A 27,466-nucleotide genomic window follows, 5' to 3' on the forward strand; every position below is an offset into this window, starting at 1 on the left:
TGCGCATTGTTGACCTAAAACAGCAGGAGTGGCAGTATGAGTTTGAATAGAGCGAGAAAAGAAATATGTGTTGAGTTGTGTTATAAGAGTCGCAATGTCACAAAAACAACACGCCAAGCTGTTGAGTGTACGAGTGCACGAATTGCAATTTCAAAGAACACAATTTTTCTTTAATTCCCAGAGTCATTTTCAAAAGCACCATTTAATCTAGCGTTTCCATCTAGGGTTTCCCGCTAGAGTTTCCTGCTAGGGTTTTGAAGTAGGGTTTTGGCTCGAAACTAGGATTCTAGAGCACTTCTAGGGTTGCAGCTATTGTTTCCAATTTGGATTTCGGTCCAGAAACTAGGGTTTTAAAGTCATTCTAGGGATTTTCAGCTAGGGTCTCTAGAGTGTTTTTGGCCTCAAATAAGAGTTTCAAAGCGTTTCTAGGGATTTTCAGCTAGGGTTTCCCGCTAAAGTTTCCTGCTAAGGTTTTGAAGTAGGGTTTTGGCTTGAAACTAGGCTTTTAGAGCACTTCTAGTGTTGCAGCTATATTTCTGGGGATTTGCAGCTAGGGTTCTTAGATAGTTTTCGGCCTCTAATAAGAGGTTTCAAACGTTTCTAGGATGTCCAGCTAGGGTTTCCCGCTAGAGTTTCCTGCTAGGATTTTGGCTCGAAACTAGGCTTTTAGAGCACTTCGAGGGTTGCAGCTATATTTCTGGGGATTTGCAGGTAGGGTTTCTAGATAGTTTTCTGCCTCAAATAATAGGTTTCAAAGCGTTTCTGGGATTTCCAGCTAGGGTTTCCCGCTAGAGTTTCCTGCTAGGATTTTGAAGTAGGGTTTTGACTCGAAAAGAGGCTTTTAGAGCACTTCGAGGGTTGCAGCTATATTTCTGGGGATTTGCAAGTAGGGTTTCTAGATAGTTTTCTGCCTCAAATAATAGGTCTCAAAGCGTTTCTAGGATTTCCAGCTATGGTTTCAGCTGCAAACTGGGGTTTTAAGCATTTAAAAGGTTGCCTGCTAGGGTTTTGAAGTAGCTTTTTGGCTGCAAACTAAGGTTTTAACCCCTGTGATATTCAGATGTAGAATGACATTTCTTTTAACCACCTAGATTGTGTCATAGGAGGTCTTTGGAGATAAAAAATCAAATGTAAATGATGATTATTATACTTACTTAGGATAAATCCCGTCCGAGGAAACAAAGTGTTTTTGCTTAGCCACAGTTTTGCTGATTGTGAAGGTTCTGCATCTGTGAGGCGGGATTCTATAGGATGTCCCACCCAAAATCATTGTGAGTCTGGACAATAACACCCAATGACTGTGTTAATGTGAAGAAAGTCAACAAGAAAAAACCATTTCCCCCTCTTTTTAGGTGGGAAAAAAAATCTCATTTTAAAGTGCTTCTAAGGGTTTCCAGCTTGGAACACAATTTTGTTTGCAATTCCCATAGGAAACAGGCATTTTCAAACGCACCACAGGCTGCAAGCTATTATAAAAACTGACTGGACCAAAGACATAATTTGCAATATATATTTAATTTCCGGTAAGTTATCGTGGCAATCGGGTTTAAATTCACTTGAATTCCAAATGCATTATTAAGTGTAAGTAGCCAATTTCTGTTTGCTACCATTGTCTACGATAGTTTGCTAATACTGGTGGTATCTTGTAGATCTTTTATAATGATAATGATCATTAAACCTATGTCCACGTTTTAGTTGAACTGAGATAGGATAGTACTCTGTTGGTTTGGACACATGGAGAGGATGGATGAGTAGCGAATGTTGAAGAGGATCTACAGAGCAGAAGTCAACCGAAGGAGACCAAGAGGAAGGCCGCGATTGACGTGGATGGATGGTGTTATGAGTGCACTGCAGGAAATAGGTCTAAATCCAGTGGAAGCTAGAGCCCTTGGTGATAGGAATGAGTGGAGAGGTGTTGTAAAAGGATAGTGGGATGTGTTGGCGCGTTCTAAGGGATGGGAATTGCACCTGTATGATGCGGCAGGGGTAAACCAGTGAAAGCTGTCTGGCCCTGCTGTTGAACAGAAGAGTGTGTTGTGTCACCCTGACCCGAGTGACATGGCCGCTTTCTTGTGTCCCAGATAGATAGATAGATAGATAGATAGATAGATAGATAGATAGAAACCAATGTCTATAAAGCGCACAAAATTATAAGATGCCTTTTTGAATTTGATTTTTTAAGGTGCGGCTTATAGTTTGGAAATGTTCATTAATTGATAGTGGAATTGATTGAATGATCAAATCTAAAAAGATGTCTTACTGGTAATTATAGCTAAAGGCTACTTTTTGTTAATGATTAGCGAGAAGGGCTACCAGTTTGATGTACATTTCCAAAATATCATGTTATTACTATGTTACTATGTTAATATTACATTATGCCCAACGTGTAATTATTATAAGGGGAGTTAAAATAGGTGCACTCATCTACTATAACATCTGCCTTGTATAACGGCACTGATTCTTCCACGTATCTAAATTATAGGCTAATTTTAAAGCCAATTTGGCACAAATTGATCGTAATACTCGCTACCGCCATCTGTACAGGGTTGTTTGTTCGTCTCTAGGCATGTAAACAATTCATTGGGATGGCTCCAGAAATTCAATATTCCGTTTCTAATCAGATAATTGCCTGCATTTTAAAGGAACCACGACCAAAAACAAAAACATGAAAAACAAATGTTGTCCAGGGAAGCGTCGTAGGAATAATCTCGAAGTTATTTCAGGTGCTGCTTGAAATTTATGACCTTGAGGACGAGCGTAAGCAGATGTGTTAAAATTATAGCTCCAGCCTTGTGCTTTAATCAATTTGCAGTTCATTCAACTTTGTGTCCTAGTAAAAACACACAACGTTGATTTATTCATTTCCGATCTCGTCCTGGATCGTTACGCTGTGCCGGTGCCGTCAGAACAGCAAAAAAAATCACACACGGGAATCAATAGCAACTGTTGTGGAGTTTATTATACCAAGTTGGGAGCGGATGCGTCTGATGGGGAACAGTCAGATTTACAAATAAACCTACATTTTGTTCAACATTTGATTGGCAGAGCAAGAGAGCAATATATAAACCGTAGCATAGAAAACAAGCCGTATTGTCTTAACTTGGCTTATACATGAAGTCTATGCTCTGCTCTTTTTGAATAAACGCATCGATAGATGAGTGAATCTCCATGATGCACAAAAAGTTGCGGCAACGAGAAAATATAATAATTGGATAGCTCTACTTGGTGTTAGCTTGCTAATACTATCACTAATTCAGATTTAGATTCAGATATACTTTATTGTCATTCTTGTACACGTGTATAAAGAACGAAATGTCGATACATCTGACCCGCACAGTTTCCTTGAATGTACAGATATAAAATAAAATGTTGTATTGAGTTGGAGTATTGAAGTACTAATAATATACTAAATAATTATAGCTATGTATAGTATTATACAGTTGTGCAAAGAGTGCAAGAGGAGCAGCTAACCAGATGTGCAAAATGGGCAGTTAGGCAAACAAGTCACTATACAATAACAATAACACTGGAGTACGATAGTGCAGAGGAGAACAGATGTGCAAAGGGGTGGCTAGGCCCTAATGCTATTGTTTGGGGCGGAGGTGTGAGCCTAATCAGAATCTTTGGTCTTATAATAGGCCTCTTCCTCGAGGCAAGGAAGATTTTATTTTACGTCACGTAGGAAATCATGAGAATTGGTAGACGAGTGTGCACTATCGATAGCGGTGACGTTTTAGCTCGCTTGAACTGGACACAGCCGGAGGGAACGTGAACATTAGGATTAAACAATGCGCCTTTCATATTTACAGGCCCTTCTTCTCTTTCGTCTGTTGCTTTCCTTGCCGACTCAGTCTAATCAAGTGCTAATGCCTTCTTCCTCCCCCGGGGGCCGCCTTGAGTAGTCGGTTAAGATTTCATTTGCATGCTTAATTAGCAAATTAAAAGGAGAGCTCGTCCCGGTCTTCTACCGCCCCCTCCCACGGGCTCGGCCCCACTCTTCTTGCTCCGATACCACCCACGGACACAAGTGCCCACTCAAGGCCACTTCTGCCGGCTGTAATGGTCGACCTCATTGTCCTCATGACCGCCGCGGGCAAGATCTAGAGGCAGCAAAAAAAAAATCTACAGGCGTGAGTGGGAAATAAACAAGAGGAAGGGGTACGGTGGGACCTCTTGCTACCGGAGCTGATGAGAGTCAAGCACAGGCTTAAGCTGGAGGACAAAAATTCTTCAGAACTTTTGGAATGCTTTTACGCGATTGTTTCGGCTCGTAAATTGAGATTTAAAGTGCTTCTAGGGTTTCCAGATTGTGTTTCCAACTAGGGTTTTGGCCCCAAACTAGGGTTTCAAAGTGCTTCTAGGTTTTCCAACCAGGGTTTGGCTGAAAACTATAGTTTTAAAGCATTTTTAGGGTTTCCAGCTAGGGTTTTGAAAGTGGATTTTGGCCCAAAACTAGGGTTTTAAAGCGCTTCTAGTGTTTCGAGCTAGGGTTTCCCTCTGGGGTTTTTAAGTAAGGTTTTGGCTCCAAACAAGGATTTTCAGCTAGGGCTTACAACTAGGGCTTCAGCCATAACCCAGGGTTTTAAATGCCAGCTTGGGTTTTGACAATGGATTTTGGGCGTAAACCTGGGTTTTTAAAGCGCTTCTAGTGTTTCTAGCTAGGGTTTCCCTCCTTCCAACTAGGGTCTCTGTCCCAAACAGGGGTGTTGAAGCGCTTCAAGGGTTTCCAGCTAGGGTTTCCAACTAAGGTTTCAGCCGCAAACTAGGGTTTTAAATTGCTAGTAGGGTTTCATCTAGAACTTCCAACTAGGGTTTCAGCCCCAAACTAGGGTTTTAGAGTACTTCTAGGATTTCCAACTTTGTCTTCTGCCCTAACCAAGGGTTTGGGTTTGCTCCTAGGGTTTCCAGTTAGTGTTTTGACAATGGATTTTTACCGCAAACTAGGGTTTTTAAAGCACTTTTAGTGTTTCTAGCTAGGATTTCACTCCATGTTTTTGAACTGGGGTTTTGGCTCCAAACAAGGGTTTACAACTAGGGCTTCAGCCCCAGCCCAGGGTTATAAAGTACTTCTAGAGTTTCAAGCTACGGGTTCCAATGAGGGTCTTGGTCCCAAACTAGGATGTTGAAACGCTTCTCGGGTTTCCAGCTTAGGTTTCAGCCCCAAACTAGGGCTTAAAAGAACCTGTAGGGTTTCCATCTAGGGTTTCCTACTAGGGTTTCAGTCCAAACCTAGGGTTTTAGAGCGCTTCTAGGGTTTCCCATGTGGGCGTTGTTTTTAAAAATTGTTGACTGATTTAAACTCTTTCATTTTTTTCTTAGTGTTTTGTTTATATGCTGTTTTAATCCGTCCCTGTTAAACTGGAGAGTCTAACTTTCCAGTTGTCAGTTTGCGACGTCAAAAATTTGTTTTGCCTCCCAAATCTTTTGATAAGTCAAATTCAGATCCAGAATTTTGACAAACATCCTTCTTTATCTATTTTTCTGTTGAACCTTTTTGATTCTAATGCAACAAAACCCCTTTAAATTCCAGGCGTGGAAGTTTTCGAGTTCATCCCCTGTCAAGTTCTTCGGAAATTGTGGTCTCGTCAGACCGCACCGTACTATTTACCTCCAGCTAAATGATTGCATCTCCATTTGACGTACTGAACATTTATGAATGCGGAACTAAAATATGTTTGCAGACATTTTCTAAAGCGTTTCTGTGCTCTTTTGAAGGTCACGGCCGCTCGATACGTTTTCGCGCACTAGTCAACAGCGAATTGATGCTTATCGTGTTTCGTATTCTTTCGCGGTAACTTTTCCGACGTCGTTTTTGACTTTGCATGCTCTCAAAGACTGTCCCTTCATATCTTGGAAAATGTCCCCCTGGCGCCTTTGAGTGCATTAACCTGCCGTCGCTAGGCCAACCGGCCCCTGCGGTGAGCGGTAGCATCTGCGAGGTTGTGTACTTTTTAGTGAGTGATTTAAAACGTGGCCGCGCCGTTTGGTAATCTCGACTTCACACCGCTTTCGCAGCTATTATGGAGGGAGCAGTTCATTTAGCAAGTACATTACCCGCTTTGAGTGCAGATTAAACTTCCCCTGGGAGTTGGGCCTAATCACTAATCACTGTCTTTAAAACGCACCATTTATGATCGGGAGTCTGCTGCCACCGCTGTTAATTGTCGTTTTTGTCAGAGTTTGGGAAACGGGGGGTCTGGTGCGACTGCCGCGATATCGATGTGCGACTACGAAATTAAAAAAAAAAAAAACATGCACTCACTTAATGCCATTAGCGTGGAATTTGCCTGCCAACGCCACTGCTCACTGAAAGCCCTTTTTAATTGTGCCGTTTTCAGCCCTACTCCAAGTTGTCTAAGTCAGTATTTCCCAACATTTTTGGAACCAAGGCACAATTTTCCTCAACAAAAATCCCAAACCCGTCTAAAATGTTTGTAATCAATTCCTAGCACCATGCTTATGTATTTTTCGCAATTTTGAATTATTATCTTGCCTATATTGAGAGTATAAAGCTTTTTCGATATAAAGTCACGACAATACATGTGACAAAATACATGACAGAATAAGCGACAAAATACACAACAAAATAAATGCTGAATACAAGACAAGATACACTGTAAGATGCACAACAGAATACACTACCAACACAGTATATTTGCAACACAATTCATGACAAAATGTACATATAATGTATGACAAAATACGTGAAAAAATACACAATAAAATACATGACAAAATACATGACAAAATATATGACAACGCTCCTAAAAAATATACGCCAAAATACACAACATAATACAGGACACAATAAATGACAACATAGATGCACAGTAAAATACTCAACAGAATACATTACAAACACTGGACAATATTTGCAACACAAAATGCACATATAAATATATGACAAAATATAACGCTCTCAAAAAATACATCACAAAATACACGAAAAAATACAAGACAAAAGTACATGACAAAAACATGACAACTTACTTAGCAAAATGAACGACCAAATTCACAAAAAATAAACAAAAACTACAAGACAAACTACACTACGACATACATGACAAAATACCCAACAAAATAAATTACGGAACACAAAATAAAATACACAACAGAATATACGACAAAATAAATAGCAATACAAATGACAAAGTACACCCCAAAATACATGAATAAATACATGATGAAGTACACTCCTAAACCCACCACAAAATACTGGACATAAATACGACAGAACACACAACAAATACACAACAAAATGGATCAAATACATGCCAATACACCACTAAATACACTAAAAAATACGAGTTAAATACACAACAAAATAAACGACAAAAGACAGAACAAAATAAATCCTGAAATAAATGACAAAATGCATACATACTGCAATATTGATTAAAGTTTTGCGCACACTTAATGCATAAATGCATAGATTGGCGTGGATGGCATTGGCTGCACACCTTGAACACCTGAAGCCATTTTTAGTTGCGCCGTTCCCAGGTCTACTACAAGTTTACTAGGTCACATATTGTCGGATGCAGCCATTCGAAATGGCGACCACCACAGAGTCAGATAGTGAATACGAAGACGAGCGCATATTTACTACTGCGCACCGGGAAAAGATGAATGGGGGCTGCGTTACGTAAAATGTGCTGTAAACCTTATATTTCTAGATGACAGTGTCAGGGCACTTTCGTCATTCCTATAATGAACCATACTCTGGAGAATAGTGCCAGATTGTAACCCCGACTGTTGTTGTCATCGGTGGTTCGTTCCTACAATATCAAACCAAATTGCATTGCTTGTCTTTGTTCCTCGAGGACGGGAAAATTAGATGATACAAAAATGGAACTTAAGCGTTTAGCTTTCCCTGCTGTTCTATTCCGAAAAATGGCCAAATACATATGACAACATACACAACAAAATAAATGACAAATTACAAAACAGAATACACGACAAAATTGATGACATAACACGCAACAAAATACATGAAACCAAATACATGACAGAATTCACGACAATATAAACAAAAAAATAAGCTATAAAGTACATTACAAAATACACAGCAAAATATATGACAAATACACAACAAAATACAAAAAATTATATATGAAGGAGTAAATGACAAATATAACAAATACACGTAAAAAAGTAGACAAATAGTACAGGATGAAATACACGACGAATACACTACAAAAAACAAAACAAAATAAATAAATGACAAATAAATTACAAAATCTATCCATCTCTATACATCTGATTTAAATATGATTCAAACTACTTTATAAATCCCAATTTGTTTGTGTTTATATGTGACTTATAGGCTCCGAAACGGTGGAACCGATTTTCGTAAAAAGTGGTACAGTTGTACTTTTGGCCTTTGCAAGTGTCTTAAGCTACGTTTTGTGTCAAGGCATCCTTAATAAGTACCAAAAATGAACATCTGTTTGCCAAATTGGGTACTGCAGTTCCCGACCACCGACCACTCCAAAAAGCTCGATCCAATCTTCTACCGCCACTGACACCTTGGGTAATGCAATGGTTTCTCATGCACACATTCCAACTTACCATGGCCTGCAATGCCGGGCCATTTTGTTTATTTCTACATATGTCAGGATCCGTCCTCGATAATAGAAAACTTCCGAGCTGACATTTCATCTCAAGTCTGGCCGCCAGATGCGTGCAAACCCAACATGTCGGTGCTCCGCCCACTTTCTCATCTCCCAATTACGGCAGATTAGAAGCAAACGTTCCCGCCTTTGATCCGAAGCGTTCGGCGTGTCTTTGGGGAAACGCTGACATTTCCGACGGACGCGCCGCATTTGCTGCGCCGAGACCAATTAGCTTCCTTTTCAATACGTGTGCTGCTTTTGATGGCTCCAGACCCAGGCTGGCTGATGTCGTGCGCGAGTGGCGTCGGGCGCCGGAGACCTGCCCTCAGCGTGGTGGGCTCCTGCCCGCTGGGAAATCGCCATTGATGTCTTGCCAGCCCGCCACTCGGCATGATACCTGCAGTGCACCGCCTGCCCGCGCGCAACTTGCTTCGAATTAAACCGCCACCTGCTTTTTTTTCCAAATTCTATTCTTATATTTGAAGCCTGACAGTAATTGATGCAGAGGAAGAAGAATACATACTGTAAATTTGAAAGTAGAAAGTGGAGCTGATTAAAGTCAGTTTGGTACAAGCCGCAATGAATATTAAGCAGGCTCAAACGACCATAAAAATGAACAACGGTAAAATCCGGACTATAGAGCGCACCTGATTATAAGCCGCACCCACCACTTTTTAAGTGATTTTCCACTTTTGTACTTACACAAGCCGCACCTGTGTATAAGCCGCGTGCGCCCGCATTAAGTTTAACCCAGACCAGATTGTTAGTTCCACCATTGTGATTTTGAAGAGACTTATTGTTCGATATTCTTTATTAATTATCCATTATCCGCCAAATCGTAATACACTACAATGCCAATAGGCCGAGACACTTGCTCCCAGCCAAGAGGCTAAGTCAAGGTCCTAACCTCCTACCGACACAATCCAAAAGTCAATAGTACACAATCCTAGATACACAGTCGACATCATGAATGGAAAATGATACCCGTAATTAAAGTATGATGCAGACTTGTAAAGTCCGGGTCCCGTTGAAAGTAATCCAAGGAAACAAAATGTTTATTTCCAAAGTTAAGGGTGGGAAAAATATATATCCACTATTGTCCGCTGCGACAACAGACAGATCTACCGGTAACTCAGCTTCACCCCACTTCCCATCAGCCCGCGTTTGCTCCGCCCCTTCTTTTTGATTCGACCGTAGAACACATAACAGAATAAATCTCTAAAATAAATACATTACAAAAATATACAGTTGCAAATACATATTATACATGGTTACACATATTTACGAAGAAAGACGGTACACCGAGAGAGTTTTCAAAGCTTTAATAATAATAATATAACTTTCATCCCAAACCGTGCCTTTGAAAGGTACCAACACGCTAGTAGGATCACGCTCGCAATGCATCAAACGTGCCTGTCAAAAAAAAGCATCCCATAATTGTGAAATTCACGGTAGATCGTCCTCAACTTCCTCCTCATAAATATCGCCATCAAGGGCGTCTTCCTCATTATCGGAACGTACCTTTACTTAACAGCTAATTAATGCATAAACTTAAACTTAAAGGTTGCAGTCTTTCTTGGCGCACATATTCTTCTGGTCTTAATCTTACCTTTTATACTCCAGCGCCGCTGGTGGCCGTTAGAAAAATTCCATAAATTGGCCGCTTCACAGAATAAGCCGCAGGGCTGAAGATTTGGGAAAAAAGTAGCGGCTTATAGTCCGGAATATAGGTAATCTGCTTCAATTTATTACTTTTGAAATAAATCAGCAGGGTAATGTCTAATAAAGAAAAGTATCACATTTCTGCATCACCAAGACCAATTAGCTTTCTTCTCAATATTTGACCTGCTTTTGATGGCATTGTTCACAAGTAGTATCAGGCGCCAGAGACCGGCCCTCAGTGTGGCCCCCTCTCGCTCGCGGGTAAACGCCACTGATGTGGAGCCAGCCCGCCACCCGGCCCCATACCTGCAACTTGCTTCAAATTAAACCGCCACCTGTTTTTTTTTCCAAGTTCTATTCTTATATTTGAAGCCTGACAGTAATTGTTGCAGAAGAAGAAGAATACATACTGTAAATTTGAAACTAGAAAGTGGAGCTGACTCATTTAAGGAAGAAAGTCAGTTTTGTACAAGCCGCACTGAATATTAAGCAGGCTTAAACGACCATAAAAAAAACCACGTCGTGCAGGGCAGAGGTTTGTTGACGGGCTGACAACCGGAGAGTGACAGGACTGGGTTTAAAAAGCAGGGAAGCCAATCTGTCAAAGAGCCGCAGCTGGCGCCACATGGGCGGGGCCAATTGGGTGCCATGGCACCCGTGACAATTTGAATATTTGTTTTTATCCCTTTTTGTATATTTGGGGTCGATGACAGCCTTCAGGTATCAATACTTACAGAAGACTGCAGAAGAATCTAAAATTGCTTAAAAAAAAAAAAGATACATTAGAATGAGAAGTAGGTAAATCTTTTAAGTTATCATTCGAATATATTTTATTTATTCGATTATTTTTACATAAATTATGAGTACACTCACATTACAGTTTCTTTACATATGTAGAATTGATGACGTAGAATTGACTAAGACTTAAGTACTCGCACTGGTACCGATCTTAGTTCACATATACTGTACAATGTGTTGTTATGTGTTTATGTCACCAATGCTTTTTCAATTGTGAAATTAACATTTATGGGGAAACATAGTTTACCGGATGAAGGCCATTTTGTTGTTGGTACAGTTACACACTCCCTTAGGAGTGATATATGAAAACATGCTGGGTACCAGCCAGTTTTGTTGTCAAGAGAGTCACCTGAGAGACATAAAAAAAATGAATAAATTGCAGAAACACTGCAGTAGTGGTTTTTAGTAGTGCCCACATTGATGGAATTTATTTGCATAATATTCTGGAGCAGGGGTCGAGAACCTTTTTGACTCAAAGAGCCATAAAGGCAAAATATTTTGATTTGATTTTGTGAAAGAGGCACACTTAGTTCGCCGCCTAGTGCAACTTACTGCAATGCTGTGCTTTATAGTACTGGTTTCATTTGCATGAGGTAATACAGCGCCATCTAGTGGTTGAATATTCAACACTGGGTCTTTAAGAAAAGATGACTTTTTGACTTTGCAACCCCAAAAAAGACGTCTGTTGGACGGAACCTTGGTGTTTTAGGCCTGCTCTGGTGGCTTGTTAATATGGAGTTGTCATTTAAAGCGTCACCGCCTCCTTCTAGTCGCATACCGAAACTACCGTGAATTCCGGACTATAGAGCGCACCTGATTATAAGCCGCACCCACCACATTTCCGGAGGAAAACCGATTTTGTACATACACAAGCCGCACCTGTATATTAGCCGCATGCGCCCACATTGGAAAAACGCAATTCAAACACTAAATTAACCCACACCCGATAAAGTCCAAATAACACAGCCAGCAAATTCAATGGAAAATGATACCGGTACTTAAGATTTAATACAGACCTGCAGAGTCCGGGTGCCCGTTGAAAGTAATCCAAGGAAAAAAGTGTATATTTCCAAAGGTGAGGGTGGGAAAAATATATATCCACTATTGTCGGCCGCATCCACAAACACGTCTCACCTTTACTCCACTTCCCCTCAGCCCGCGTTTGCCCCGCCCCTTCTTTGTCATTTGCTCGTACAAAACATATCAGAATAAGTTACTAAAATAAATACATTACAAAAATATACAGTTGCAAATACCTATTATACATGGTTACACATATTTACAAAGAAAGACGGTACACCGAGAGAGTTTTCAAAGCTTTAATAATAATATTATAACTTTCATCCCAAACCGTGCCTGTGAAGGGTAGCAAAACGCTACTAGCAAAGTTGTGTCGTGTGCCTTTTTTTTTTTTGCATGATGAGGATATGTCTACGCTAATTTAATTTGTGCACAAGCTAAGATGTTGCAGTCTAAATCTTTCCTTTTGTACTTGAGCGCCGCTGGCGGCCTTTAGAAACATTACATAAATTGGCCACATCACTGAATAAGCCGCAGGGTTGAAAGTTTGGGAAAAAAGTAGCGGCTTATAGTCCGGAATTTATGGTACTTTTAGATTTCCATGGCTCTTCACTACAAAATTCCTTTTTTTAAAGAAAGTATTTTAATAACCAAATATTTTTCTTTATTATTAAAATGAATTCATAGTTGAAATTCCTCTTTTGATTGCAGACATGCACAAGAACACCGCACAGTTTGATTTTTTTGGGGCACATAAAATAATCTGTTGTTTATGTCTGTGCAGCCCTTTGAGACTCATTGTGATTAAGGGCTATAAAAATAAACATGACGTGACTCGACTCTACCATATATTTTGAGAGAAAATTCAAAATAAAATTGCCAAACCGGCTCTTCAGACAAAAGCAGATTCTTCAGCATATTTTTTTTCAGTGTGTAACATTTGATGATTTGTTTGAATGTATGAAATAATAATAATGTTAGAGTTTGTGTCCCAAATGTCAACAAATATACCACTTTAAACTTTTCACCTTCCCGCAATTACTTAAAATCGTCGAGGCTCCTGTTGACCTTACTTTTTTTCATAAATAATGATTTCAAAACGAGGTTATTTTGTAAAAACACAATATTTACTTTCAGTGCAGACGGCGCAGGGCAAGAGACAAAACGGATTTCTTGAACCCTTTGCATAGCTCCACCCATCCCTACCGATCATCCAATCAAATTGTTCTGGGTGCTCTTCTGGCGTTTTGCCGTGTTTACAGTTTGTTATGTGGATTTTCATCATCAGGTGTCTCAACAAGGAACATGGATGTCATGATAACTGATGCGAAGCACCTATGCCCGCTCCTTCGGCGCCAACTGCCTCAAACTCTGATTGGCTCCCTGTTACTATTTAAACCCTTGTCTTTCGGTCACCTGTGGTCAGTCCGTCTGCGGACCTCAGTTTACTCTAGCAAGCTTTTTTCGACCCTGACTCGCACCTGTTTTTGCTCCCATCTGTTCCCCGGCTTCGACCCGTTTTTTGATCCTGACCACGTCTACTCTCCTCTCCTGGCTTCCGACTCGTTTCTGATCCCGACCACGTTTTTTGCTCTCCTGCCCCGGCTACTGACCCGTTTTTTCCGTTCCCGCCATCGCCCGCCACGGAAGTCCCACTTCCGCATTTAGAGCGACCTGCTTCCCGCGACCAGCGATTACCGGATCGTGGGTGCAACCCTTTTCTTTTCTTCCAATAAATGAAACGTACTGCAAGTGGGTCCTCTCTCCGTTCTAGTCCTGACAACGGATTATTAAATGAGCTTCCATATAGAGGATTCCTTAGCAATGTACAACCAAAATGAGTTTTTTTGGGGGGGTATGACACCTTTACTGTAAACTGTAATTAAAAATTTGCCTTTTATATACTAAAGTGTTTCACTGCATACTTCATCATTGGTTTGGCTTTGCGTGCATTTCAAAATGCTTCAATCATTCAATTTAGGAAAGACATAGAAAAATTTGCAACTAATCAATTTTGTTCCCAGGCCATAAGTACTCATGAAAAGAGCCATATACTGTCAAGAACCAGGACAGGATCAGGACCCAAATGCGTGACGTTTCTCACACAAGCCTTTTATTTCACGGGAAATGGGGAGTCATGCACGTTAGGCAGCAGTCTGGTGTGGAATGATAGGAAGCCAGAGGCCGACGAGAGCTATACAAATTGCCCGAGCAGATGAATGAATGAATGAATGAAATATTTATTTCGAACATTAAAATAAAAACAGAACAAAAACAATGAGTCAACAACAAAATAATTTTACATAACATGTTCGAAAAGGGGTAGTCAGAAGCAGATGCTTATTTTCCCTACCCCTTTATCTTCCCTATTAAATACATTTTACAAATCCTCTTTTCCTCTTGTGTCTAATATAACAAAATCTCATGGATTTACTTATTACATAGGTCAGATATCAATAATTATAATAATTACAATAATCACATATTTTATACACTAATCTTCGTAATACCCATCCCTCAACGTCATAATGCCACTAGTTACCAAACAGATATCGGACAGATGGGGTCGATACCGGACAGGACGGGACAGACAGGATTGATATCAAAACAGGATGTTGAAATTAAACAGGACAAACTACACGGGAATGAAACTGGAAACCGATATTAAACAGGACAAAATAAACGGGAACCATACCGGACAGGAAATACCAAAAGGAAACAGGACCGAGTCAGAACCCACGTCTTGCGGGGTAGAGGTTCGTTGACGGACTGACAACAGGGGATTGATAGGACTGGGTTTAAATCGGGACAGGGAACCAATCAGAGCCCGCAGCGGTTGGCGCCATATGAGCGCAGGTTATTCACATCGGTAATCATGACATATACGGCTCGCAAACCATAGGTTCCAAACCCCTGTTCAATAGTATTGCACACACTAACATTCAACTTTATAAGAACCATACCTATTATTTACGTGCAATATTTTCTTAAAAAAATATTTCTCAATTCCATTTAATTTTGCTTAACCAATAATTGCAGTATTAAAATAAAACTTTCCCTGTGCTCTAATAATAAGATATTTTCGGGAACTCTTTTTGTTCCGGGACCCGGAATTTACTCTTTGATCGATATTCATGTAATGAGTTTAATGCACTCAGCTCATTGTCTAATTGTGTTTTCGATCGTAAAAATGTGCGCTCGGCTGTTTAAATGCTGTTGAGCAACCGGCCTGCAGCTCACTTTGACCTCCAGCAATGATTTTCTATTTCCGAGCCTCGACACTAATTCTTCTACTTGTAGCATTGGTGCGGCTGTGTTTTTGGAGTTGGCCGCACCCCTTTTTGGTGGTCGTCTTTATGACTATCAGTAAATTCGTTTGATAAAAGCATTGCTGGTGGCTTCATGGTGAAATGTAGTTGCCATTTTAAAGACAAAAAAGCTGTGTAAACACATTTATCGAGATTAACCTTTTTTTTAAGTTTTATTATTAAAGAATATTCTGGACACAAACGAGCTACTGGACAATGGCTTGGGTCCTGTATCTGTTCTGGTTCTGACAATCAAACTGATCCAAGTACCGTAAATTCCGGACTATAGAGCGCACCTGATTATAAGCCGCACCCACCACATTTTAAGAGGAAAACCGATTTTGTACATACACAAGCCGCACCTGTATATAAGCCGCATGCGCCCACATTTAAACATGGAAAACAAACAAAAAATAAACCCAAACCCGACTTCAAGTCCCGCGATTGAAACTAAATGTCCTTCATTAAAGTCCACAGTCCAAAAATCACAGACGGCAAAATGAACGGAAAATTATTCCGGTACTTAAGGTTTGTCCAGGTCCCGTTGAAAGTAATCCAAGGAAAAAAGTGTATATTTCCAAAGGTAAGGGTGGGAAAAATATATCAGATGAACACATTTACTCACGCAACTGCTTTTTCTTTAACCAACTTTTTACCCCCTCTTCTTTCCTTGTCTGTCCCTCACCTTTAGCGGTCCCCACTTAAACTCGGCACCCCGCGTTTGTTCCGCCCCTCATTTTTCATTCACCAGTGCGAAACATATCAGAATAAGTGTCTAAAATAAATGCAAATAAATACATTACAAAAATATACAGTTGCAAATACATATTATACATGGGTTGCACATATTTACAAAGAAAGACGGTACACCGAGAGAGTTTTCAAAGCTTTAATAATAATATAGCTTTGACAGGGCAGTTAATGGTAGCAACACTCGAGCGCCGCTAGCGTGCGCTAGAAAAATTACATAAATTGGCCGCATCACTGAATAAGCCGCAGGGTTGAAAGTTAGGGAAAAAAGTTGCGGCTTATAGTCCGGAATTCACGGTACTTGTTTAGTACTGGTAATATCAATATTTGGATCAATCTGCCTAACTTTAGTAACTGGACACTTTCAGAGCATTGTAATCTGGGTTGTAACACTGTTACTTTTTAAATGAGTTACCTAGTAACTTTAAGTCATTACTTTTTCTTCAATAACACGCAAAACACAAGGGGACCCGGCTCCGTTGGGGGAACCGAAGACACTTGAAAAGCTAATCTCTTCAGGCTGCCACTGACAGAAAGAGGTTAGCGTCTGCTCCGGTCCGGCCAGCTCTCCAAAGGCCATTTCCAAACAAATCAAAGCTAAATGTACGAAAAAGAGCTCGGGATTAAAATATCGCAGCGGGCTCTTTGAAACGTTGTGCGTCATAGAGTTATTAAGAAAACATACTGGGAGGGATTAGAAGCAACGTTTGATCTGTTAGTTGGCGAGGCAAACGTTGGCGTTTTGGACGTGAAAAGCCAGACTTTTTGTGTTTAACGCCGAAAAAAGGCTGACGAGGCGGCTTTTTGCAAATCGCCGCGTTTGTTAGGGCGATGTGAAGGAGGTTTACGTTCATCACAACATCGTAGTCAAATGACTTATAACCATAAATGTCAGCGAATCGTAGGTCGTTTTTATGATACGTTTTAACTTACGTAGTCAAAATATAAACATCAATGGATTTTGAACTTGCAAGGAGGACAGGGAGAGAAGCCTTAAGATAAGAAATTCCAACCCAATCTAAAGGCCCTCCCCTGAGCCCTTTCTTTTTATGACATATCCTAGTTTACAAAAGCAGATTCGCCTAAAGGTTGCGGGATTCAAAGAATAGCAACAAAAATGGCCTATAGCCACAATAATGTTAACGAAAAATATAGGTGAATAATAGGTAAAGTAAGAAAATGGCATCCTATGAAATTACAGTAGAACCTCGGTTCTCGACCATAATCCGTTCCAGAACCCTGTTCGAAAACTAAATTGTTCGATCACCGAAATCATTTTTCCCATTAAAAATAATGTAAATCGTTTTAATCCATTCCAACACCCTGAATGTTTACCTTGAATGTTTAACATAAACATAAAGCTAACCCAGGCTAATACGTTACGCGTTATCGTAATCTTCCGTTCGAAAGATTCCCCTAACACGAACGTGTAAAAATAAAAAAATCAGGTCATTTACAAGTCATTTAGCACCCGGGTCTCCACAAGAAGTGGTGAGCGGTTCATTGGAAAGGGCTCCGTTCCAACACCCTCAATGTTGGGCTTCGTTCCAACACCCTGAATGTTTAACGTAAACTTAAAGCTAACCCAGGCTAATCGTACGTTCACGTTATCGTAATCTTATGAATAGGATTTATTACCTTTGTGGTGGTCAGCAGAAGGCGCTCGCACACCTACTTCATATTTGGCTATTATTTATTTCTTAAATGCAATAGTTGTACGCACTACTTTTCTTCTTTCACCTGTAGCAACTTTGCTGCTTGCACTGACTTTCTTCGGAGGCATAATAAGGGGCTAAAACACCCGTACGCCGCTCAGCATTGCACCCTAGCGTACGCACTCACGCATTAGCGGCGTTCGAACTCCTATTTTTTGACCGAACAGCGAAGCAAGAATTTCTCTAAATTTTTGGTCGGACACCGATTTGTTTCAACTGAGAGGCGTTCGAAAACCGAGGTTCCACTGTACTTTGCTTTTGTCTTATAGTAACAACATAATAAACTTATCACAATATACCAGTCTATCATTTTTATCTAACTTTCTATGGAAATGATATAAAAAAATAGAGTTACATTAGACAGGTGGTGACGTCCACGTTTTACAATGTTTTCACGTTACATGTAGAATATTGGGGTTTTTTTGGCCCCTTGTTACGGCATTTTTCCGACCATAAAAAATTAACAAATTTTTACCCAACAGGTTCCCAAATTACAACTTTGTAGCATTTGTGCATGTGTTAACATAACTCATACATCTCTAAGAGGCCTGTGTGCTAATGGTTGATATCATATGAGATGATGGTCTGCCATTGTTTTGCGTCACCGTATCTTTGGCCAAACTTACTCCCACAATGCTCGTTTTTCCTCTTACAATATATTTTCACGGGTTTAATTGAAGATCATCACACAAATTGTTAACAAAATGTCAACCTTAAAACCTGAGATTGTATCAGGATGAAGAAAAGGACACACTCCTAGGCGGAGATTTAGGTTTTTGATAGCGCTTCCATCAGAGGCGCGTGCTTCTAAGATCGGCTTAGGAAGGAATCAAGCCCCCCCTATGGTTAGAGACTCATGTATTGGAAAGCACAGGCATAGAAGAATAAATCTGATTGGCTTAAGCGAGGTCACATGAATACAAGACAAGAATCTGATTGGTTGAGACAGAAATAACATGTTAAATGATGTAAATAGTGCTGGTCGCCAGATGGCACGTGAGCATAATAAATGAGCTGTAAGGAAAGTGAAACTTTGTAACACAAAAGGTACAATGCGTCACTGTAAGAAGAAAGGAATGTAGGGAGGAAAGCTCTTCCCCGCACTTCCCTGCACCAAAGCGAAGGCGTGTTGATTAATAGTTAACGCAAGAGGCAAGAAGATACATTTGTTGCAAGAATACAAACAGCACAGAGGTATAACCTTTGGCTTTGTTAAGGTACTTTTGAGGATAACATAATACAAAGGCACATTCAAACTATAATCAAACTATAATTTCCCTTACAGCAACAAAAAATCTGTAATCCTGCAATGTGATCCTTATCTGAACTAAATGTACCTGAATTTGATTACGTCTTGGAATACAATTACCGTACCTGATTATAAGCCGCACCCACCACATTTTAAGAGGAAAACCAATTTTGTACATACACAAGCCGCACCTGTGTATAAGCCGCATGCGCCCACATTAAAAAAATGTAACACAAACACAAAATTAACCCAAACCCGACTTCAAGTCCCGCGATTGAAACTAAATGTCCTTCATTAAAGTCCACAGTCCAAAAACACAGCCGGCAAAATAAACGGAAAATGATACCGGTACTTAAAGTTTAATGCAGACATGCAGAGTTCAGGTCCCGTTGAAAGTAATCCAAGGAAAAAAGTGTTTGTTTCCAAAGGTAAGGGTGGGAAAAATATATCAGATGAACACATTTACTCACACAACTCATTTTTCTTTAACCAACTTTTTACCCCCTCTTCTTTCCTTGTCTGTCCCTCACCTTTAGCGGTCCCCACTTAAACTCGGCACCCCGCATTTCTTCCGCCCCTCATTTTCCGTTCACCCGATCAAAACATATCAGAATAAGTGTCTAAAATAAATACAAATAAATACATTACAAAAATATAAAGTTGCAAATACATATTATACATGGGTTACACATATTTACAAAGAAAGACGGTACACCGAGAGAGTTTTCAAAGCTTTAATAATAATAATATACCTTTGACAGGGCAGTTAATGGTAGCAACACTCGAGCGCCGCTAGCGGCCGTTAGAAAAATTACATAAATTGGCCGCATCACTGAATAAGCCGCAGGGATGAAAGTTAGGGAAAAAAGTAGCGGCTTATAGTCCGGAATTTACGTTATATTACTTTTGTACCCCAAGTACATAACGCCATAACATGGATTCTATTACTCTCCAACTCTGAGTACTCGTTACTATTCCTCTACAACGCGTTACTCCCAACACCGGGCCTCGGTCCATCTCAGTCCGAGCTAAAAAGGTAGAGAGCGGGACGGCGTAGAAAACGGCGGCCGTGATTGCAGTAATCCCGTTATCTCTCCCGCTAAAGCCGGCCATTCCGGTGACCCATAGACACGAACGTTAAGCCGCCTTCCTTTTGACTCCCCCTTAGCCAACCTCGTCGGTGGTCTCGGATCTGGAAATTCGCAGTCCTCTCACACAACCCGGCCGCTATCTCCGATTCCGTCAGAACAAAAGGAGCGCTTCTCCGGCGGTGTATGAACTCGTCAGCCATCTCATGCATCTTAATAGCATCGGAGTTGTCCGGGGTCAGGGTGACTTCATTGAGATCGGCCTTCGCCTTATCGCCGGCAAACTCTTTTTGGCTCTGCCTTTGTGATTAAAACTAGGGCTGAGCCATTCGTTTGGCCCTCTTTTGATTTTTAAATGTTAATATAGGAGAAATTATTCATGTGCAAAACTTTTTGGGCTCATTTTCAAGTTTCCTTCCGTCTGAAAGTACACTTGAAGGATCTGTAAACTGCTGCCATCTCCTGGCTTATGTCATCTTTGCAACTGCACTCTACTCAATCATGATGCACGTGCAAGTACATGCACTTCTTAGATGCTCATTGCGGGGAGTAGGTTGCTCAGACGCGTAAGTGGGACTTCCATTCCGAGTGAGGGCGGTGTCGGGAACGGAAAAAACGGGTAAGTAGCCGGGGTGGAAGAGCAAAAATCGTGATCGAAATAAAAAAACCAATCGTTATCCGGGGCGGGAGAACAGCCGTGGTCGAGATCAAAACAGGTCATAATTCGGGACGGGATACAAAACAAATCATAACGGGAGACTAACAGGAGTAAAAAAACAGGACAGGCGAAAAATGGCTTACCGTGTGAAAACAGAGATTTGCAGACGGACCAACAAAAGGGGACTGACAGGACAGAGTTTAAATACTGACAGGGCGCCATTCTGTCAACAAGCTGCAGCTGGCCCACACGGGCGGGGCCAATTGGGCGCCATGGCAACCATGACAGAAGCTGGTGCCACACAGGCGGGGCTAATTGGGCGCCATGGCAACCGTGACACTCGGGTAATATAATTCCTATGAGGGTCAAATTCTTCATAATGGGAAAAAAAATGTATTTAGTGGATTTCAACCAAAACTTTCATATTTTTTCAAAGTGTGCTCTTCCTCTGTTCTCAGGACAACACTGCTCCTAGTGGTGAAAAGGTTCAACACAGTCATATTTTGTATTTGTTTCTTGATAATTAGGACAAAAATATCATAGTAAAATGTTAAATGTTTTCCAGGATCTACGAAACGTATGACTTTTTTTATTTCATTTGTCTTACAAACACAAACTTGTCCCAAAATATTCTCCAGCCTTTATTCATGCATAATTTGATAATATAATTAAAAACCTCGCCTTGTTTTCTCCCCTGTTGGATGAGCCAATAACACGCTGAAAGCTAGCTTCTCATTTATTAGCTCCCTTGCAGAGTCATTTGCTAACAGGATAATGGGGCGTAAAGAGGGCCATTATTCTCCCCGTCCGGAGCATATGCCGCAACACATGAGCCTGGCAGGTTTTGTGTATCTCAACCAAGGACACGCCATCGCCGTCCTCCACCGAGATCTTGGTTCTTAGGCTTTGTTGATCCTAATCGGCTATGTACCTGACATCCGTCGTCGGACGAGTGAGTTTGCATACGTCTCCAGGAAATGTTGATCTGGACCGTCATTGGCATTCCGTGCCCACCTCTTTTCCGCTAACAGGCCGATAGATCTCCCACGAGAAGGTCAGGGGCCCGATCAAAGTCGGCCATTCGCCGTTCGCAATGCTAATTCCGTTCCGCGAATAATAGTGATGCGCCTTTTGTCTCCCTGAGGACAGTAATGGGTGAAGGCTTTTAAATCTTGGAGGAGGGGAACCGTCCCACCCTGTTGCTAAGCTATTAGAACTCAGGGTGATCACTCGGCATGTCATCACCGTTTTTATCGAATACGGTTCATCAAAGATGGCCACGTACTACAGTCGTCCCTCGTTTTTCGCCGGTGTTACCATCCAAAGAAGTCCCGCGATGGTCGAAACCCGCTAAGTAGAAACCTTATTTATGTATTGAATAATGCAGCACGGCGGCGCAGTGGTTAGCGCTTGTGCGGCACAGTTCATGTCATGGGAACCTGTCGTGGGTTCAAATCCAGCTCCAGACTTCCTGTGCGGAGTTTGTATGTTCTCCCCGTGCTTGCGTGGTTTCCTCCCACGTTCCAAAAACATGCATTTCAGGTGAATTGGCCGGTCCAAATTGTCCATAGGTGTGAATGAGCGATTGAGTTGTCTGTCCCTGTGTGCCCTGCGATTGGCTGGCAACTAGTTCAGGGTGTCCCCTGCCCACTGCCCGATGATTGCTGGGATGGGCTCCAGCACCCCCGCGACCCTACTGAGGATAAGCGGTACGGCTAATGAGATGAGATGAGATGTATTGAATATCCTATTATCAGGGTTGGGTAGGGTTACTTTAACTGGATTACTTTCAACTACTTTTGGATTACTCCAATACCAAATATGCTCATAAAAGACAAAAGAAACTAAATATGCATAAAATTTTGTGCAGGCTTGGGGAGTAACGGAATACATGGAACGGCAAAAATGATGTTGGCAAGCTGTTTGGATTTATTTTCATTTTGTTTCTGTCGCATTTTATGTTAGTTTTGCCGGAGTTTAAAGAGATCAAAGCCAGGAGAGAAAGCTTACCACGTGTTGTGAGTCATCATTTTATTCATATTTAGTTTCTTTTGTCTTTTATTAGCATACTTTGGTATTGGAATAATCCAAAAGTAATTAAAAGTAATCAAGTTAAAGTAACCCTACCCAACCCTGCCTATTATACATTGAAAGCAAGGAACAAATCTAATTTACAAACTCAAGCATTTGTTTTTCAAATAAAAGTACCGTACTATATAAGTGTTTTATTACAAATTCCGTATTTTCCGCTCTGTAAGGTGTACCCCAAAAACCCCAAATTGGTCAGAAATTTGAGCGTGCACTTTATAATCTGAGAGAAATCCTCATCTCATCTCATTAGCTGCACCGCTTATCCACAGTAGGGTCGCGGGGGTGCTGGAGCCCAACCCAGCAATCATCGGGCAGTGGGCAGGGGACACCCTGAAGTGGTTGCCAGCCAATCGCGGGGCACACAGGGACAGACAACTCATTCACACCTAGGGACAATTTGGACCAGCCAATTCACCTGAAATGCATGTCTTTGGACTGTGGGAGGAAACTGAAGTGCCCGGAGGAAACCCACGCAAGCACGGGGAGAACATACAAACCCCGCACAGGAAGTCCGGTAGCTGGATTTGAAGACCTTAGAACTGTGCCGCATACGCGCTAACCACTGGGCCGCCGTGCTGCCCGAGAGAAATCTTATTTTTGCAATTTTAATCTGTCAATAAATTATATACTTCTTAGAGCACCGAATCCTAACCAGCAGTTCGCCAGGAACATGGATGGTTGATCTTAACTGCATAACATTGAATGCAGCAGGAATCGAACCCAGAACAAAGCAGACAGATCTAATGATGATCGAATAGTCTGCATTTTAATGGCGCTTTTTAAGTCAATGAAGACCTCCTAGAGCGCTTTACAATGTGCTTCACACTTTCCCCTTTTACACACTAACTAACCGATAGCAGTGTCAGCCATGGAAGGAGCCTACCTGCTTATCGGGGGCATTAGGGATTCAGTGTCTTGCCCAAGGACACTTCGACATATAACAAGGAGAAGCCAGGAATCGAACCTGCGACCTCTTGATCCCAAGACGAGCGCTTTACCTCCTTAGTTAATGCCATCCCGAGAGCACCGGATCCCACCATCTAGATCTCTAGGGATACAGATGCCACATGGTAAGGCAGGTGTTATCTTATTATTACACTATTTTTAGTAACGAAGCCAGATTTGTTAGAGAGAATGTTGTTTCCCCTTTTCTCAGCTTAAACTAAGCCTTGTAAGTAAAAAACGTTTTGAATACATGCGGCCAAGAATGTATTTCTTTAAGCACGAGTGAATTACTTCTCACAATGCCTTTCTTGTCATTCAGTTCAGAATCTTGTGTGCTTCTTGGAGACTTTGCGAATCGGCTGTACCACAGAGCGGTTTAATGTCTGAAGATATAAGACCTAATGCCTTTTCATATGTAGTCTGTATCCCTAGTGGTCCATTGGATTGGATCCGGGAAACTCCACGCCACAATCTAGGTTCAATTCACATATTTTATATATAATTATTATCATGTTGAGATGTCCAACTTTGCTGGCGACAGAAAGCATCTCTCTCTTTCTTTTGATGCTTTTGTGGGTCCAGAGCGTTTCGTTGACATGAAAGCTTTTAGGGAAACTCAAAATTGAAAAACATTTGTGCCTATATTACATTTTTCAATTTCTAAGTCCGTCAAGCTTTTTTAAGTACGTGTATAATTTACACCGCAACGTTGATGCTTAGGCAGACACAGGCAGAAAGGTGGTGTCACGACCAGAATGGAATCAGGACCCAAATGCGTAGCGTTAACCACAAGGTTATTGATAGGAAGAGGAAGGGTAGCGCCCGCTCATGCAATGGGATCGTGATCTGAACACGGAAGTGGATCTTCCGTAGCGGGAGATGGCGGTGTCAAGGACTGAAGAACAGGTCTGCAAAAACGTGATCTGGATCAAAAACGGGTCGTAAGCCGGGACGGGAGGGCAGACGTGGTCGGAATCAAAAACAGGTCGTAGCCGGAGACAAACAGGGAGATCAGGAACGGACAGGTGGAAAAACGGGTGCAAAAACGGGACAAGCGGAAGTCCGTGTCAAAATGCTTGCCTTGTAACAACAGAGGTTCGCTGACGGACTGACAACCGGAGACTGAAAGGACAGGGAACCAATCAGGTAGCCCGCAGAGGCTGGCGCCAAATGAGTGGGCACAGGTGATGCTAATCAGTAGTCATGACAGTTGGGAGACTTTAGCCAAAATGCAGAACACTAGATAAAATCCCTGAACTATCGAAACCATGAAAGGTAAACCCCAATAATGCAAGAGATTCCTGTATAACAAATTTGTCTTTAGGAACAATGTTTCTCATATCATAACAAGAATCTGGCAGGCCACCAGAATCTCATAAACTTGTATTATAAATAATATAATATTTTCATGTATATATATATATATCTATATATACACAGTGGAACCCCGGTTCTCGACCATAATCCGTTCCAGAACCCTGTTTGAAAACCGATTTGTTCGATCACCAAAATCATTTTTCCCATTAAAAATAATGTAAATCGTTTTAATCCGTTCCAACACCCTGAATGTTTACCTTGAATGTTTAACGTAAACACAAAGCTAACCCAGGCTAATCGTACGTACGCGTTATCGTAATCTTCCGTACGAAAGATTACGCTGACATGAACGTGTAAAAAAAAAAAAAATCAGGTCGTTTAGCACCCGGGTCTCCACAAAAAGTTGTGAGCGGTTCATTGGAAAGGGGGCTGCGTTCCAACACCCTCAATGTTGGGCTCCGTTCCAACACCCTGAATGTTTAACGTAAACTTAAAGCTAACCCAGGCTAATCGCACGTTCGCCTTATCGTAATCTTATGAATAGGATTTCTTACCTTTGTGGTGGTCAGCAGAAGGCGCTCGCACACCTCCTTCATATTTTGCTATTATTTCTTTCTTAAATGCAACAGTTGTACGCGCTACTTTTCTTTTTTCACCTGTAGCAACTTTGCTGCTTGCACTGACTTTCTTCGGAGGCATAATAAGGGGCTAAAACACCCGTACGCCGCTCAGGATCGCACCCTAGCCTACGCACTCACGCATTACCGGCGTTCGAACTCCGATTTTTTTGACCGAACGGCGAAGCAAGAATTTCTCAAAATTTTTGGTCCGACTCCGATTTGTTCGAACTGAGAGGCGTTCGAAAACCGAGGTTCCACTGTATTTATATATATATATATATATATATATATATATAAAATACCTATCTAGATCAATTACTATATCAATTATCGCAAATACCATGGTGTGTCTTTGTGCTACGTACCCCTTACAAACTGTCCACCCGCCAGGGTCTTACAAATTTCTACGGAAAACTTTGAAAAAACAAATTTGTGTTGAGTGTTGTGCCTCAACAGTACGAATATTTTCGCGTCGGGGCGAGAGGAATAATATGAGTAGAGATCCTCGGGGGGTGGGGTTGTGTTAACAAGACGATTGAGCGCAAAGCAAACAGTAGAATTAGGAATTCACAAAGCAAACATGCAAATTCCCCCTTTCGCCCCCTGCTAACAAGCGCTTATTCAGGGAGAATGCCAAAAGCAGGTAGGCGATGTCAGGGAAAATATAATTAACAGCTTTCTTACTAGGATTGGAACGAGGCCAAGGAGAAAAGGGGTGGGGGTGTGGGGGGTGCTAATTTGAATCGGTGTTGTTCGGAGAGAAATGAACCTTACGGCACGTTTTTGGGATTGTCAAGAACCGGAACAGGAGGAGGACCCAGATGCGTGACGTTTCTCACACAAGCTTTTTTTTACGGGAAATGGGGCAGTCGTGCACGTTAACCCAAAACGCCAGTGATTTGGCGATCGTTGGGTGGAAGACGTAAGGCAGCGGTCTGGCGTGGAGTGACAGGAAGCCAGAGGACGACGAGATCGATACCAATTGCACGAGCAGATATCGGACAGTTGGGGTCGATACAGGACAGAAAGGGACAGACATGATTGATATCAGGCACTGGAGACTGGAGTCCGATAACAAGCAGGACGAGATAGACCGAACCTATACCAGACACTGGAGATCGAAATTAAACAGGAAAAACTAGACGGGAACGAAACCGGAGGTCGATATTAAACAGGACAAAATAGATACCAGACAGGAAACACAAGCAGGAAAACGGACAGAGTCAAAGCCCACGTCTTGCGGACTGACAAAGGGTGAGTGAGAGCACTGAGCTTAAATAGAAGGGAAGCCAATCTGTCAACGAGCCGTAGCTGGCGCCACCCGGGCTGGACCAATCGGGCGCCATGGGCAACCGTGACACTACATTTTCCAGGTGTACGGAGTTATCTGACCTCTGCTGCAAGAGTAGTTAAAAAAAGCCTTATTTCAGCTTAATTTGATCGATTTGTAATAGAAGAATAGAAAAAGAAAAGCCCCTCCCAAGATTAAAATATTAATAATGTCTTCGCAAATGTCTCCTGGCACGCAAACAAAAGGGGAATTAAGATGATTGGCCATGCGGGAACGATCAGCAAGCAGCTAATGGCTTGAACAGAGCTTCTTCACTGTCCGGCAGGTAGCTGGCGAGCATGA

General features: G+C 41.5%; 1 protein-coding gene across 3 annotated transcripts in view; it reads left to right on the forward strand.

Moving 5' to 3' along the window:
• Window positions 1-27,466, forward strand: part of unc5a (unc-5 netrin receptor A) — a 361,826-nt gene that overhangs the window by 315,607 nt on the left and 18,753 nt on the right. The window lies entirely within an intron of this gene.

This window comes from Urocampus carinirostris, chromosome 9 (genome assembly GCF_059441175.1).
Source record: "Urocampus carinirostris isolate Australia breed hairy pipefish chromosome 9, RoL_Ucar_1.0, whole genome shotgun sequence".
Taxonomy (NCBI): Eukaryota; Metazoa; Chordata; class Actinopteri; order Syngnathiformes; family Syngnathidae; genus Urocampus; species Urocampus carinirostris.